The sequence below is a fragment of the Dermacentor andersoni genome, chromosome 8 (assembly GCF_023375885.2).
Source record: "Dermacentor andersoni chromosome 8, qqDerAnde1_hic_scaffold, whole genome shotgun sequence".
NCBI classification, from domain to species: Eukaryota; Metazoa; Arthropoda; class Arachnida; order Ixodida; family Ixodidae; genus Dermacentor; species Dermacentor andersoni.
The window spans coordinates 93,257,377-93,272,948 of NC_092821.1; the positions used below are offsets into that span (position 1 = coordinate 93,257,377).

General features: G+C 46.4%; 1 long non-coding RNA gene across 6 annotated transcripts in view; it reads right to left on the minus strand.

Moving 5' to 3' along the window:
• Positions 1-15,572, minus strand: part of LOC129384371 (uncharacterized) — a 430,482-nt gene that overhangs the window by 183,259 nt on the left and 231,651 nt on the right. For 3 of the 6 annotated variants that reach the window (XR_008612103.2, XR_008612102.2, XR_008612105.2), the window contains one exon: positions 15,192-15,226. The exons of the other annotated variants lie outside the window; for them this stretch is intronic. This is a non-coding gene — a long non-coding RNA (uncharacterized lncRNA). The remainder of the gene's footprint in view (positions 1-15,191; positions 15,227-15,572) is intronic. 6 annotated transcript variants of the gene reach the window in all.

Below are 15,572 nucleotides of genomic sequence, written 5' to 3' on the forward strand. Positions count from 1 at the left end.
AACTTTTCGAGCGAGAGAATTAGTGTTAAAAAAAAAAAAGGGAATCGCAGGGAGCATATATATTGCGCTTGCAGGAGCCGCACAATTCGCCCACGCTGGCATTTGAAATGGCGGCGCGACCTTTTTTCAATCACGAAACGAGGGTCGATATTCACTGGCGTCTCACTCGAAGTTATTCTCGCCGGCACACGGCCGCGATGTCAACACGGCACATATGGCACCTGCGGAACGCTCACGCCACCCGAAACTAAGCCCGTTTCTGTACTGTTATTTAGTTGTAGCTTGTCCTTTTGCTTGTATGGGAGCTTTGCTGTTTCTGCGGTCTATCGGCGTGGGAGGGACTTTCATCTCTCTTTTTTTTTTCTCCCTCTCTCTTTGTCGTGCAGCCCCATTCGCGGAATCATTCGAATGCGAAGTGCAGCTCTCCGCTACTGTCGCACCTCACACTGCCCCCTTCGCCCGCAATGACGTAAATGAAAATTTAGTTAATTAAATTGTGCCACCGGTCTCATTTCGTTTCCGTGTAAGACGAGAGAGACGAATGCTCAGTCAAATTATTTTTGCCCTGCAATGAAAGATTGAAAGCTATGTTTCACCCGGCGCTCGAAAGGTTATTCGGGACCGGTAAGTGGCGCACTGTCACATCTCACGCTGCCCTCTTCACCCGCAATAGCGTAAATGAAAACTTAGTTAATTTAATTGTACCACCGGTCTCATTTCGTTTCCGTGTAAAACGATAGAGACGAATTAATGCTCAATCTAATTATTTTTGCCCTGCGATGAAGATAGAAAACTGTGTTTCACCTTGCGTTCGGAAGGCTATTCGGCACCGGTAAGTGGCGCAATGCGTGCGTAATGTACAGCACGGTTATCAGGTTATCAAATTTATCTATAAAATAAGATCAGGTCTTCCCACTCCCCGTCTTTCATGTTCCACAAGGAAAAAAATTGGAGACGCTGAGTGGGTGGCTTTGATTAACGTTCCCTGCGCGCAACCGACGAGCACTTCGATCCAATAGCGACTCACGTAGATTTTTTTCCCGCGCTTCATCGCGACTGTCAAACAAATCTCTTACGTAGAGTACAGTTACATTTACAAGCAGCAATCTACAAGCTCCGACGCCGTATGCTGCTCCTCCAGTTATCCCACTAATGCGTCTAGCCCTTCAGATTAGATGAGAAAAGGATGGCTGCTTGGGTTGGTTGGCGAAGCATTACTTCGGGCAAGGAAAGAGCCCTTTTAGCGAGAAAAGTGTGGAAGGCTGCGCTCTGTCCTGTCGCCTTCTTCCTTCCTTCCTTTCTTGCGTGTTTTGCGGACTAAAAGACATTTTTCCTTGTCTGAAGTATATTAGACAGTAATGAAATTGACTAGTTAATTGGGGCACGTTCATATAATGCCATAACATAGAATGATTCCAAACTTTTCTATTTCTGCACTCAACACTCCACGATTGGGGAAAATGTTTTCGGGCCACCCCCACTTCGCCTGTTTGTGACGCGACGTCGGGAAAGCCGCGAGAGCTTCTCATTTCATGTGACGTGTACGCACTGAGTATGCATGATAAGACCTAAGAAAAGCAAAATAATTATTTCCGTTTCTACGCCTTTTCTCGCCATCAGCCCTACGCTATAGGCGAAAAGTTTTCGGACTGCGCCCACTTCGTCTGCCTATCATAGGACGTCAGCAAAGCGCAAAAACTTCCCCGCGTCGTAGTGACGTGCACGCATTAAAAATGCATTAGTATGCCGAACAAAACAGAATTTTCTTCGGAATAGACGGAGAGTGCCCCGTTCCGTAAAGAATAGAAGCTGCCCGCCGATCGCTCTGGCACTGACTGCTTGGAACTGGCGGTGAGAACGGATTTATTCGCGCATGATAAAGGTTTTTGCGTGGCAAGCAACGTTGTCGTACGCTTTCGGCACGGAGGCGACATCGCTCCGACAATTTTGTTTCGCTGAGGATCCGTTTTAGCGGCATTTTTAGGTGTCCGTGGCATGTCACCGTGATTTTCTACCAGATATTGAAAGCTAAGCAAGGAGGCGCGGGCAATAGCCAACATGGGCGCTGCCCTCCTCATCCGGTTTACTTTCACTGCGCTATAGCCCGGCAGCACCGAAGGCCTCTCCACTTCAGCGTGCTCCTCGCCTCTTGTCAGCCAAATAGATAAGAAAAACCGGTCAAGGTAGGCAGCGCTATTCGCTTTGCAAGCACATAATAGTGACCTCCTATAAACGAGGGGAGCATTTCACTGGGCCTGTTCAAACAACGCTGCGGGTCACCGCCCGATGCTTGCGTCGGCGGTAGCGTAAATTTGACGTCAGGAGATTGGAATAAAAAAAAAGAGATTGGAATATTGTTGCGTTATATGGCCCGTGATTACGATGCGCTGAGTTTTACACTGGCAAAAATAATGAAGAAGGAAACAAGGACGCATATCTCTAACCAGTTCTATAACAAAAATAATAATTGGTAGTATTGCGCTTCGTTCGTCTGCCTCCTTGTTACCTTCTTTGTAATTTTTTGCTACCTAGTGTTAAACTCGGCGCAACGTAATCATGGATAGATTAGACAGGCTACAGAGTGGCCTAGGGTCACCTAGCCTGCGGGTCAGCCTCCAGATTGATTTTGATTCGCCAGTGTTATATAATGTTAGCCCAAAATACGCTACACTATGCAGCGTTTTCGCATTCCGGCACCACCAAGATGCTCTCTCATTGAAGGCGGGAATCGTGCTCACGATCTCGTGCTCAGAAGCACAATGCCACGGCCACCGCGGTTGGCACCGCCCCACCCGATATCGGTGAAAGTCGGGAGCTGTTTGTGTCGATTTAAATCTCTCTGCAGCACCAAACGGCCGGCGATGTATTAAACTCCTGCCGTGGTTTACCGCCTTCGAGATGTATGCGTCGCGCTGCTCTGCAGTGAAGGCGCCAGTGTCGTTCTACCTCTTCTTTTTCTTTCTTTTTTGGAAAAACTTCTTACGCTTGCGGCTAGATAACTCCCCCTCCCACCCCCCACCCCCCGACTTCCAGCGTCGGTTCTGTTGCCATACCGAGTCGGCTCTCTTTAATCGCCCGAGTAATCAAGACAGAGTGCGGTGCGAATTTCTTTGTGTCGGACGACTGCTTTTCAATTGAGATTCATTGCGACCACGACGTTAAATGCTGGCTCGCCTGCAATCTCTTGTTGCTTTCTTTCCGTATTTTTTTGTCCTTTGGTTTCTCCAGCTGTGTGTGGCATTGGTTCTGACATTCCCCTCCCCAAACGCCCTTGGCCTAACTCGGACTGTGAGGTCAAACGGTTTTCATTTTCGGTTTTGTGTGTCAAGAGAGAGAGAGAAAGAAAGAGATAAGAATAAATGAAAAGCAGAGAGGTTAACCAGGACAAAGCCTGGTTGGCTACCCTGCACTGGGGTAAGACAAAAATGGAGGAAAGTATTAAGAGAAGGAGAGAAGGGAAAGTGTTGACGTAGACGGGAGTCGCTGACGTAATAAAAAATTCTTAGCGTTGTGTCCCAGACGGTTGCTCATTCCGGCTGGCTTCGAGAATATTGACACGTGTACTTATATTTAACGGGCGACCACGTTTCGCCGCCTAACAAATGTTATCGCACAGCGCGGGACGCGTCTGCATGTATCCGAAGTTTCTGGAAAGTTATCGATGCTTCTATCCGCTGTCTGTTGTCGCCGAACCTTGTGTTATCTGATTTCATCGCGTGACTCGAATGTTGTAGAACTTTGTGGAAGGCATGCGGGTGCCAATGATTAGACTGGAACATTCGATGACTGCTGTATAAAAGCCGACGCACTTGACCCGCTGATCAGATTTTCGACGATCGCCGACCGTGTTCGCCGCTATCGTTGTGCTATAAGTGTAGCCTGTTTTTGTGGGCACAGGTTCGCCCAGTAAAAGTTAGTTTTGTCTTTCACAGTATTTGCTACTGTGTTCTTCAACGTCACCACAAGGTGACAATATTTTATCTTTGCACGTTGTGACCATGGTCTCCGATATATCACCATTGTAGAAGCCTACAAAAAAAAAAAACGGAAAGAAAACGAAACTCTGTTACGTGATTTGGCTAGGCGTACTTTTGTCTGTTTGTCACGCCGGTATACGTGTGAAAGCGTCATACAAGGCTCAGGGTCAGCGCTTCAGTGCGCATACTCGCTTTCGAGTGTTTCGTCTCGGCTGCCGTGGACGCACGAAAAAAAAGAAAAAAGAAAACGTTGCAGAGAGAAAAACGAGCCAGAGATTTGGCGAAAGTGGCTTTCAGAGGCTTCGGAACGAATGGCCGCCTGTACAGCCGGCAGCACAGTTCAAGCACAATAATACAAAGCTATAACTTAGACCAACGCTCCTACTCTAAGGCGTTCGACTGCATAAATCATACTACCCTACTAGAAAAGCACAATTATGGCTTTCAAGGCGTTTTTTTTTCCAAGTTACTAGAATCAAATCTTCAGGACCGCATGCAACAAGAGTTATAAGTAGTCACACGACCGATTTGAAACCGCTTATCGCAGGAGCACCTCAGGGAAGTATTTCCTACCCCTCGCTTTTTTATATTTATGTTAATGATTTAGTGAGTATTGACAAAGACGTAAAATTTATTGCATATGCAGACGACATTACAGTTCTTGTAACCGCAAAAAATTCTGAAGATGTCATGATTAAAGCCAACGATGTACTATCAAAATTATCCTCTTGGAGCATCGCGAACTCGTTAACAATAAGTGTTAACAATGGAAAGCCCGTACTTTCCCGGTGAAAAAAAAATTCGAAATATTGATACTTGTACCCCTCTACAGCTTAATAACTCCATTTTGCCTATTGTCCCTTCCATTAAGTGTCTTGGCGTTGCAGTTGAGCAACAACCTAACGTGGAAACGGTTATGAGTAAGCTCTCTCGAATGACTGTAATACTATGCAAGTTGCGTTTTCCGTTCCCGAAAGCAGTAAACTCCTGTGAAAATCTCTTTTCTCATCACATATGAACTATTGTCATCTTGTCTAAGGCACTACAACGCTTTCTAACACCAATGTACTGCGTAGAATACAGGAAAAGGCCGTACGTTGTATCCTAGAGGTTCCTTGCTTAACGCAAGCTAGTCCTCTATTTGAAAAAGCTCCAATTGCTATCCATGACTAACATCTACGAAGATATGTTAATACGAAGTTATATCACCAGTTTAAAAAAAGAACAATGACACCCTAAAATGTATCTCCAACTTAATATCAAAGCATCAGATGGTGAATAGAAGGAGCTCTGAAATACGGGAATTACCGAGGTCTAGAACAAATGATGCTCATGAAATATTACGTTTTTGACAACCCTACCATTTAAACAATACAAGCATAACATAATGGTTATTTTTGTGCTAGAATAAACTTACACCTAGCTTCAAGTGTGTATGTAAACGCTTGAAGATTCTTTGATGGATTAGATTGGATTCTGGTATTTTACTTTCCAAAACCACGATTTGATTATGAGGCACGCCGTAGCAGGGGACTTTGGATTAATTTTGACCACCATTGTATCCCCAATGCACGAGACACGGGCGTTTTTACATTTCGCCGCCATAGAAATGAGGCTGCCGCGGCCGGGATTTGATCCCGCGACCTCGCGCTCAGCAGCGCAACAGCGTAGCGTCTAAGCCACGACGGCGGATGTTCTTTCATGAGGTGTATTTCTTGTATAATCATTTTTTTTCTTACTATGCGTATCAAGTCGCTTCTATATATGCTGCTCTATGAAATATTCCTTATATTGTCTTCTATAACATTTATGTATATAGTGCTGCATTTTCGGGTATTATTTCTTGAGTTTCTTTTGTGTAATATATTGATGACTCGCAGTATTTCTGAGAATTACTCATCGCGCATGCTTTACTTTTATCTAATACTTCCTCACAGTCATCCTGATAATAGTCTCATAGTCATTAGCGTGGAGAGAGAGAGAGAGAGACAGAGAGAGAGAGAGCGAGAGAGAAAACATTTATTGTGCCCGGATGGGGTTAGAGAGAAGGCGCGTGAGGGCGACCTTCTTCCGGCTCAGGCGGCGGCCAGGAGTCCGTGTGGAACCCCATTTTTTCTATTCTCTTCTGTTAAACTTGATAATCCGTTGTTGTTCCGTTGCTGCCTGCTAATTGGGGCCATGAACCGCGTCAAGCCTTGCTGGTTTATAGTGCATGGTCCTCAACATCGGCTATATGTTGAAATAAATGCGACTTGATTTGACTCGATTTGATCTCTTAACCGTTGGCACATTGTTCTCGCTGCAATCCTCCTCTTACTTACGGGCCATTGGCTGCACGCGTGAGGGCAATGCCAGTATCGGTGGAACTGTACGCCGGGACATTAGGGGAATCAGAAATTGAATGCGTAGCTGCACGACTATCGCCTGCGCACGGATTCTGAGAATACAACAAACTCTGAGCTGGACTCGTGCACTGGCGCCATGATCAGCCCGTCGTTGCATGCAGCTTTCGCTGGCCGATCCTAACTGGTCGGATGCCATTTGTGGTCAACGATGCGTACCGCCGAGCAGAAATAAATGAAGAGTATCCTCTTCAAGTAAACGAATGACTGAATTAATGAATGAAATAATCAGTTTAATTTAATTATGTGGTTTTACGTGCCAAAACCACGATATGATTATGAGGCACACCGTAGTGGGGGACTCCGGAAATTTGGACCACCTGGGGTTGTTTAACGTGCACCTAAATCGAAGTACACGGTTGTTTTCGCATTTCGCCCCCATCGAAATGCGGCCGCCGTGGCCGGGTAAAAACAATGAATGAATCTAATATAAGTGGTAGCATTCTAGTGACTAGACATATTTAGCTTGGGGATCAGTTAAAGAGGCTGGAAGCCCGTGCGTCCTGCTACTCCATTTCACTTATACCTTTCCTAAGGCGTTTCTATATAGTTTTGAAAAATGAACGTGAAAAAACAAGAGATCAACCGGTGGGTGTAGGGATGTCACACTTAAGCGCGAGATCAATAAAAAATCACAAATTTTAATTGTCAACGCAGTACCGGAGTTGGCGTTCTTCATAAAGCTCCACGAGTTTACTAGTTAGTTACACTTGTCGAAGGATTGCTCGATCCTGATTGGGCGGCAATCGTTTTCCACTTTGCCGCTTCTCTAGACGTGGTCTGCGCCTTTTTGTCGCCGAGCAGTTGGCGCATGTTCTCTTTTTTTTTTATATTCATTCGTCACCCCTTCTTGACTCACGCCCACGCGACGGCTGCAGCTGCAAATATTCCGGAAGGGCACCGCTACCATTCACACCTGGGGCTGCGGCAGAACAGCGGAAGCATGGAGCAGTGCACGGGTTATATGCTGTCTCGGCAATACTTCCGCATCGCGCAATTAATCAAACACGCATTAGGAGGAACGCGGGCTAATTAGCTGCGAAGATCACACGGGTCGCCAGTGCACGGGCGTACGCATAGCCCTAGCAGACGGCTCTGCAGCTTCAGTCGCAAAAAAAAGTAAAGAAAAAAAAATGTGCGCAACAGTTAGGAGTTACGCTGCAGTTTACGCATTCCAAATGTTCTCGACCGGTGAACGAAGCTTTGTTTTTTTTTTCTTGTGGCGGTTATTCCACTGCAATAATTAAGAACACTCATGGCGGACAGCTATTGAGGTGCTTTTCTCCAGTACTCTGCGCGGCTAAATATGTTAACTGCTGAACTCGATGCGACTCAAAGCGGGTAATACTGCAGATGAAATGCGTTGTATGTGCTTATTATAGGTAAGGGGGGGGGGGGGGGGGGGTAGCAGAGCCTTAGAGTCAGTCGATAAATGAACTCGCGGCTTCTACACCAATACGTTGACTTGGGCGAATTCGTTCATCTTGACGGTGTTCTTAAAATTGCGCTAAGGACGAGGACGAAAAGTACACGTCAATGCCCGTCCTGTCGTATGTGTACTTTTGATACTGGTAATTGGCGCTGTTTTAAAACACTGTCAGCGTTCTCCATATACTGTGTTCTACTAAGAGAGAGGGAGAAGAAGTGGATAGGTTATCCACGTTACACCTGGTTTGCTACCCTACATTACTGGAGAGAGAAGTGAGAGGCAGAGGGACACGAAATGCGCATGACAATAAGGGATGCGGGCGCACAGCGCTACCTACGCTTTCCGCACAGTCCGGCCGTCTCTTAAAAAAAATCGGAGCAGGCCTGCAGTCGCTTCCTGCACGAACTCATTCGAGTCTAGGTTTCCGATAATCTATGGTCCAGCGTCGATATTATTACAGCCGCGAATCCCCCACCCTCCAGAAATAGAACACGCCTGGTGGGTATATCTTATACCGTATATTTCTGCACCCATCCGGGTGCAGTACAGAGTGGCCTCACCGCCCTTTCCGCGGATTCCTGTGGCTGAGCACACGTGTGATCACGTTTCTGTAGTGGCGCGTGCGCTTCCCCCAGAGGCTGCGTCGTTCGCAGCAGTGCACGCAGATTGCTCTGGGGTAGTGCTTTTCTGCACGGGTTTCACCGGCGCCGACGGTAATTTCAACGTGCTGCTGACAGACGACGTGCGCAATTAGGGGCGGACCTGACATGTGACCAAACGGGAATCTGAACCTGCAAATTAGTCTCGAAAAAGAAAGAAAGAGAAGACCTCAGGGTGTACGTAGAATAGTCAAAGAGGTGGTAGATGTTGAAGATGTTCTCTCTTCGGTTGCAGCCACGATTCTATTGGCGGCGAGGAGTTACGGAGTCGCCATCTGTCGGAAGCCCCTCCCTTGCGTAGTGTGAGGGATCACGCGGCGCGCTCCTCGTAGGTTTGGCTTACGGCGCTCAATAAAAACACCGCACGGCAGCCCTCCTGGACATTTATATAGGTGCTTTCAAAACGAAGGAAATTTTTGAGTGTCGATATAGTAATCTTGGGCAGACTGAAAGCACAGAATCGTTTACAGACGCTGTCTCTTTAGCGAATACGTACAGTGAACGCCACCGCTCGGTCGTCGCGATGGAGTCTCCTGAACCGGCTTCTTGCGTGAAAGGTAGGCAAACGCTGAGAGTAAGCTATGTCAAATATGTTCTTACAGTGGACTGTCTGTATAACCAAATAGCGCATAACAGAACGAAGCCTTAATGCAAGCTGCGATCACAAGGGTTTGCGGTGACCGACTGCGCTTCTGCATGCATGTCCGCGCACAATGTTTCGCTTTCACCGAGAGCGTTTTCGCACTGTGCTGTGAGCTTTAGGCCGTAGCATATGAGCATTTAACAGTACACAAGCAACCATTGTTGCGTGGACGTTATGAGGGCTCTTCAAGCACAATTTCGTTTTAAGAAGGGACTTCGACGCCTACGGCGACTGTGATGTGCCGTCGCGATGATTCAATATTTTTTTTTACTTCCAAATTCTTGGACGTTTCAATATTATTTCTAAAGTTGCGTCGTACTGTATGCAGTCAGCGGGTGATTTCTCACTGCTTCTTTTTTGTAATCCAGTGCTTTAATTCATAACACAAACATGACCATATGTAATGCCTTTATTTCATGTGCTTCTTACCACTCCCTTTCCATTCCACTCAACTTACCAGTATCCACCATCAACAAATTCATAGACCAAACCCTTCTTACATTACCCGGGCAGGGAGCGCGGGCGAATGTCTCAGTGCGCGTTTTCTCCTACTCACCGAACATCGCGCAGTCCCGGCGCCGTAGCAGAAATCTTCACCGTGTCTGTGCTTGCTGCATATCCAAATTGTAGCCGATGGCTGTCTTCCGGTTCTAAGTTTCGCCAGCCAAGCTTCACGCAGCTCCTTGCTTTGCGGCTACGTGTGGAGAAGGCTGACACCGGGCTCCGTTGCGTACGTCCGGCATTGCGGCACCGAGCCGTAGCCTACCATGCTGCACGCCTCCAAAGGCAGCCACTACCTATTATAGTACTTTTAAATGTTGTCAAGCAGACATCCAAGGCGGTCAAGCCTCACCACTTAATCAGAACCGCGGTGCAGGTGGGACTTTAAGCTTTCGTTTTAAGCTCGCTTCGCCGCTTCCGAAGGAGCCGACACGGCTGTTGTGTCCTCGTGATCCCTCGTGCCACGTCACGCCAATGGTGGCGCCAGGTTTTCCAGTGGTGGAGCTCGCCCCTAATAGGCAGTAGACTGCATCGATTTTCCGGATTCGAATCGGTCATCGCGAATGGAGGTGCAGTCGTGGGCTTAACCCACTAACGTCTGGCGCACTTTTGAAAGTATGCTTGAAAAGTTGTGCCCTCCCTCCGGTGAAGCTTTAACACGGACGTTCGTTATTGCCCGAGTGGCAGGATGTCTCTGATTGTTATCACAGGGGCGCTCATCCATTTATTCTCGTTAATTTTCATATATTCAGTGACTGAATGAAATCAGTCTATACCCATTCACTTTGCTCGCTAGGAGCCTGAAACACAGGGCAGTGATAGTCGCCGTATGAACTATGATGATCGCGTTTACGCGCTTTATACGACTCGCGTGCATGAAGACTACCTCATATGCCTGAAAGAATGCTTGCACGCACGAAAGGTTCCAGGTTTAGCGTGACCAGACTTTACAAAACACGGATACTACACACTACACAACACACTAGCAACACACTAGCAACATACTAAAAACATACTAGCAACACATTAGCAACACCGTGTTCTATGTGCGTACCAACTATCGACGTGATCTGCAAGGTAACGTGCGTGCCTCTGGGATTTCGCGCTGGTTTATTCATCACGTAGCGAAGTGCTCTCTCACGCGATTTCGGCAGTATGTATGCGCGCCCGAGACTGTCTGGAAAAGCCGCAGGCTCTTTTGCCGCCTACTGCGCGACCGGATGCCACAAGCGCGTTCCCCGAGGCTGTTTCGCGACAAACAAACAGGGCGCGCAGTCGCCCAGGATCGATCGCTGTGTGGTCGCCACCACGTGTTTTTCCCCCCTTTAAGACATGCACAACGGAGACCTTCCTTCCCGCATAGCGAGCCGCGGGGAAACGCTGGCAGGGAAAAAGAAACGCTACAGGAAACAGCCTCCCACACCGGGAAAGAAAGTTTGACGAAACGCTGGATCGTGCGCGCAGTTGCAAAAACCGCGCGTTTTCCTTCGGTCTCCCACATACGCGCCTGCGAGTGCAGGTACACACACGCGATGTCGCGCTTTACACGCCCCTCGGAAACGAAACGGCGGCGTGCTCGCGCATTGCGCCTGCAGCTTGTGCTGCCGCGTTGAGGTGACGCGTTCGACGTCGCTTCGCTCCTGTGCACGTGATCGGTCTTCCTCGCTGTAGGATGGAGAGGGTGCGCGAGGAGTGATCCGTTGTTCGCGACATTAAACGACAGGCCCTCGGCGCAAACTCCATTCGTTTTCGCTCGGACGGGTCGTCCCTCACGGGTACCTGGCGTTATCCGCTTTTTTATCGGTGCGGCGCGCAAGGCGAAAGCGTCCCAGCATTGTTTCGAGCGGCAAGCGGACTTGTTTATATCGTGGGTCATCTTCCACTTTATTTCTTATTTTTTTTTTTTTCGCTAGCAGGCCTCCTTAGGTTACTGTACTGCAAGCAAATGAAGAGTAGGAGTGTCGGTGACGTTACGCATGCACACGCGCACGCGTTTCCTTGGAATGAAAACTATTTTCAATAAAGCCTACATATACAACTTGCGCTTTCTCTTTCAACATATACACAACGAAGTAAGCAGTAACAGAAAGGCAACTTTTCTGCACTGTGTGTCATTTTTTTATGACAAGCCCACAGAATTTCACTATAGGACTCGGAGATCAAGTGGCGTGAAACAGCCTTGGGAGCTCTGGACCACGTAGTCACATTTATATGCAATTCAAGTATGTTCTGCAAGGCTACACTTTCAAGGTTGTACGAGATAAAAAAAAAAAAAAAAATTTGGATTAACCTCGTATGAGCAGCTTAAAGGAACAACTGTTAGCTGGGAGTGGAAAACTTAACGTGAAGTGCTATATGCGCCATCTCACGAGGCGTACGCACGAAGAACGCGGTGTTGCGTAACGCGGTACGTTCGACGTCTTTGCGATTACATTTCTCTAGAAGTATCTGTCCTTCTGGCGCTGCGCTCGATATCGTTCTTGAGGCATTTCGGCTCGATTTCTCGGCAGCCGCAAACGTACCTCGCCTCGGGCACAAGGGCACCAGCTGCACCGTAGTCGCACTTCCTTGTTCCTTCTGTTGCGGCACCCGTTCCGATTTTCGGCACGAAGGATCGCGGACTTTTTCTTACGCATTGGCTCACGACGCCTGTCACGATCGTTGCCTAAACGGGCGTCTTTACATAGTGTAAGTTTCAGCGGATGTATTATTAAATGTTACTGTGCGGGTGCGGAAAAATAAAAAAATAGAGATAGAAAAAGAAACATGCTAATCGGAGTTCCGATTATTCTTTGTGCTCAAGAAACTTGCAGGCAACGAACCGCTGTCACTGCATGAGCAGCTTGCCCATTCGCGCATCTACTTCTAGGAACAGTGAACCAGCCGGAACTGCTCTGAGTGCATCGCATATGGCTGGTGTTTGCTGGGATTTCCGTTTTCCTTCTTTCTCTTTCTCTCTCTGTCTCTCTCTCGGTTTTCAAAATTATTAGTTTTTTAATGCTGCACAGTCTATCGATATCAAAGCATGGAGAAAAAGGCCGCAGAGCGAACAACTATTAAGAGAACTTTTTTGTAATAGCTATTAAGAAAACAAACCGAAGAGCAGCTTATTTTTCTACAGTAATATGCGAGAATAATATAACGAGTGCGAACTAATTTTATGTTTAATGAAAAAACAAGCGCACTGGGAGTACTGAAATCGTGGAATATTGCCAGGATGCGCCTGCTTTTGATGTAAGTTGTGCAACATGTTGGTTCAGCAATTATTGTAATTGTTAGCCCGTTATGATACAATAAAAAAGTTAAAGGAATTTCGCCCAAGCCCAAAGAAATGCTTTTACCATAGACCCAAGGACTAATAAAAATAAATAAAGTTAGAAAACTTCCTAAGGCTTTCAAGGGCACGGGGAAGACTCTCGTCTCTGATTGGCCCGCGAGTTCATATGACTGGCCGAACATTCGTATTAACGTCCTTGTTGTTTACCGAATACAAGCTGTCGTATTAGGACGCGAGATGAAAAAAAAAATCTGAATAGAGTAAAAGCTTCTTGAAGTAGCTGTTCATCATCATCAGCCTAGTTACGCCCACTGCAGGGCAAAGGCCTCTCCCATACTTCTCCAACTACCCCGGTCATGTACTAATTGTGGCCATGTTGTCCCTGCAAACGTCTTAATGTCATCCGCCCACCTAACTTTCTGTCGCCGCCTACTACGCTTCCCTTCCCTTGGAATCCAGTCCGTAACCCTTAATGACCATCGGTTATCTTCCCTCCTCATTACATGTCCGGCCCATGCCCATTTCTTTTTCTTGATTTCAACTAAAATGTCATTTACCCGCGTTTGTTCCCTCACCCAATCTGCTCTTTTCTTATCCCTTAACGTTACACCTATCATTCTTCTTTCCATAGCTCGTTGCGTCGTCCTCAATTTCAGCAGAACCCTTTTCGTAAGCCTCCAGGTTTCTGCCCCGTAGGTGAGTACTGGTAAGACACAGCTGTTATACACTTTCCTCTTGAGGGATAGTGGCAACCTGCTGTTCATGATTTGAGAATTCCTGCCAAACGCACCCCAGCCCATTCTTATTCTTCTGGTTATTTCAGTCTCATGATCCGGATCCGTGGTCACTACCTGCCCTAAGTAGATGTATTCCCTTACCATTTCCAGTGCCTCGCTACCTATCGTAAACTGCTGTTCTCTTCCGAGACTGTTAAACATTACTTTAGTTTTCTGTAGATTAATTTTCAGACCCACCCTTCTGCTTTGCCTCTCCAGGTCAGTGAGCATGCATTGCAATTGGTCTCCTGAGTTACTAAGCAAGGCAATATCATCAGCGAATCGCAAGTTGCTAAGGTATTCTGCATCAACTTTTATCCCCAATTCTTCCCACTCCAGGTCTCTGAATACATCCTATAAACATGCTGTGAATAGCATTGGAGATATCGTATCTCCCTGTCTCACGCCTTTCTTTATTGGGATTTTGTTGCTTTTTTTGTGGAGGATTACGGTGGCTGTGGAACCGCTATAGATATCTTCCAGTATCTTTACATATGGCTCATCTACACCCTGATTCCGTAGTGCCTTCATGACTGCTGAGGTTTCGACTGAATCAAATGCTTTTTCGTAATCAATGAAGGCTATATATAAGGGTTGGTTATATTCCGCACATTTCTCTACACCTGATTGATAGTGTGAATATGGTCTATTGTTGAGTAGCCTTTACGGAATCCTGCCTGGTCCTTTGGTTGACAGAAATCTGAGGTATGCCTGATTCTATTTGCGATTACCTTAGTAAATACTTTGTAGGCAACGGACAGTAAGCTGATCGGTCTATAATTTTTCAAGTCTTTGGCGTCCCCTTTCTTATGGATTAGGATTATGTTAGCGTTCTTCCAAGGTTTTTATCACTTTGCAAATCATGCCACAATAAATAGATGGTGCACGAAGTTCGACCAACGCCTTTCAGAAATTGCGCTCAGCTTGAAAAGTTCTTATCAATGCTGTCGCCATGTTCAATAGCGTTGTGGATAGCACAGCCAAGCGCTCGAGGACTTGCTTTTGCACTCTCCAACATTCAACTGTCGTCGCTTTGTGCTGCTGAGCAAATTCCAGCTGCATCTGGAAGTACACTCTTAGGCAAAGTTACACCCTTTGGCTTGCCCCTTCTGCCACACAACAATAATCGTTATCGGCCTTGATGCGTTTCCTTTCTTTAACGCTGCGAGCCCGGTACTTTCCAGTAACGAACGGCACGCGCGTTATCAGCATAGAGCAGTTTACACCCTTTGGAGTGCCCCTTCTGATAACGCGCGTGCCGTTCGTTTCTGGAAAGTTCCGGGCTCGCAGCGTTAAAGAAAGGAAACGCATCAAGGCAGATAACGATTATTGTTGTGTGGCAGAAGGGGCAAGCCAAAGGGTGTAACTTTGCCTAAGAGTGTATAGTTGGTTTGTTATTTCTAAGCGGTCTAAGATATGAGGCTCACTGGAATTATTTTCAACAACGGGACTCGACTCTACTTTGATGCTCTGCTTAGTATCTTTGGTTTATATGAGTCTACGAATAATAATCAATCAACAACTTACCTAACCTGCCCAGAAACAAATGTGTGGGCTTAGTGCTGGTGCAGACATACATAAAAAGAAAGAAAGATTTTTAAAAAACCTACAAGAGAATGCAGGTAAAACCAGAATAAAAAAATAAGCAAAACGTGAGAATAACTGGGCGTTATACGAGAAAACAAATACGATAAATATAAGAGGACAAGTATTAAAGAACAGTTTACATAAAACAAAACGCAAGGTAAGATCAATAGAAGACTGAGGAGAAAGGGACATGAACAATGTGTGAAACTATGACAGCCACAATTCGAAGCTATGTAATAATAATAATAATAATAATAATAATAATAATAATAATAATAATAATAATAATAATCCCAGTTATCCTGCACTGCGCATATTACT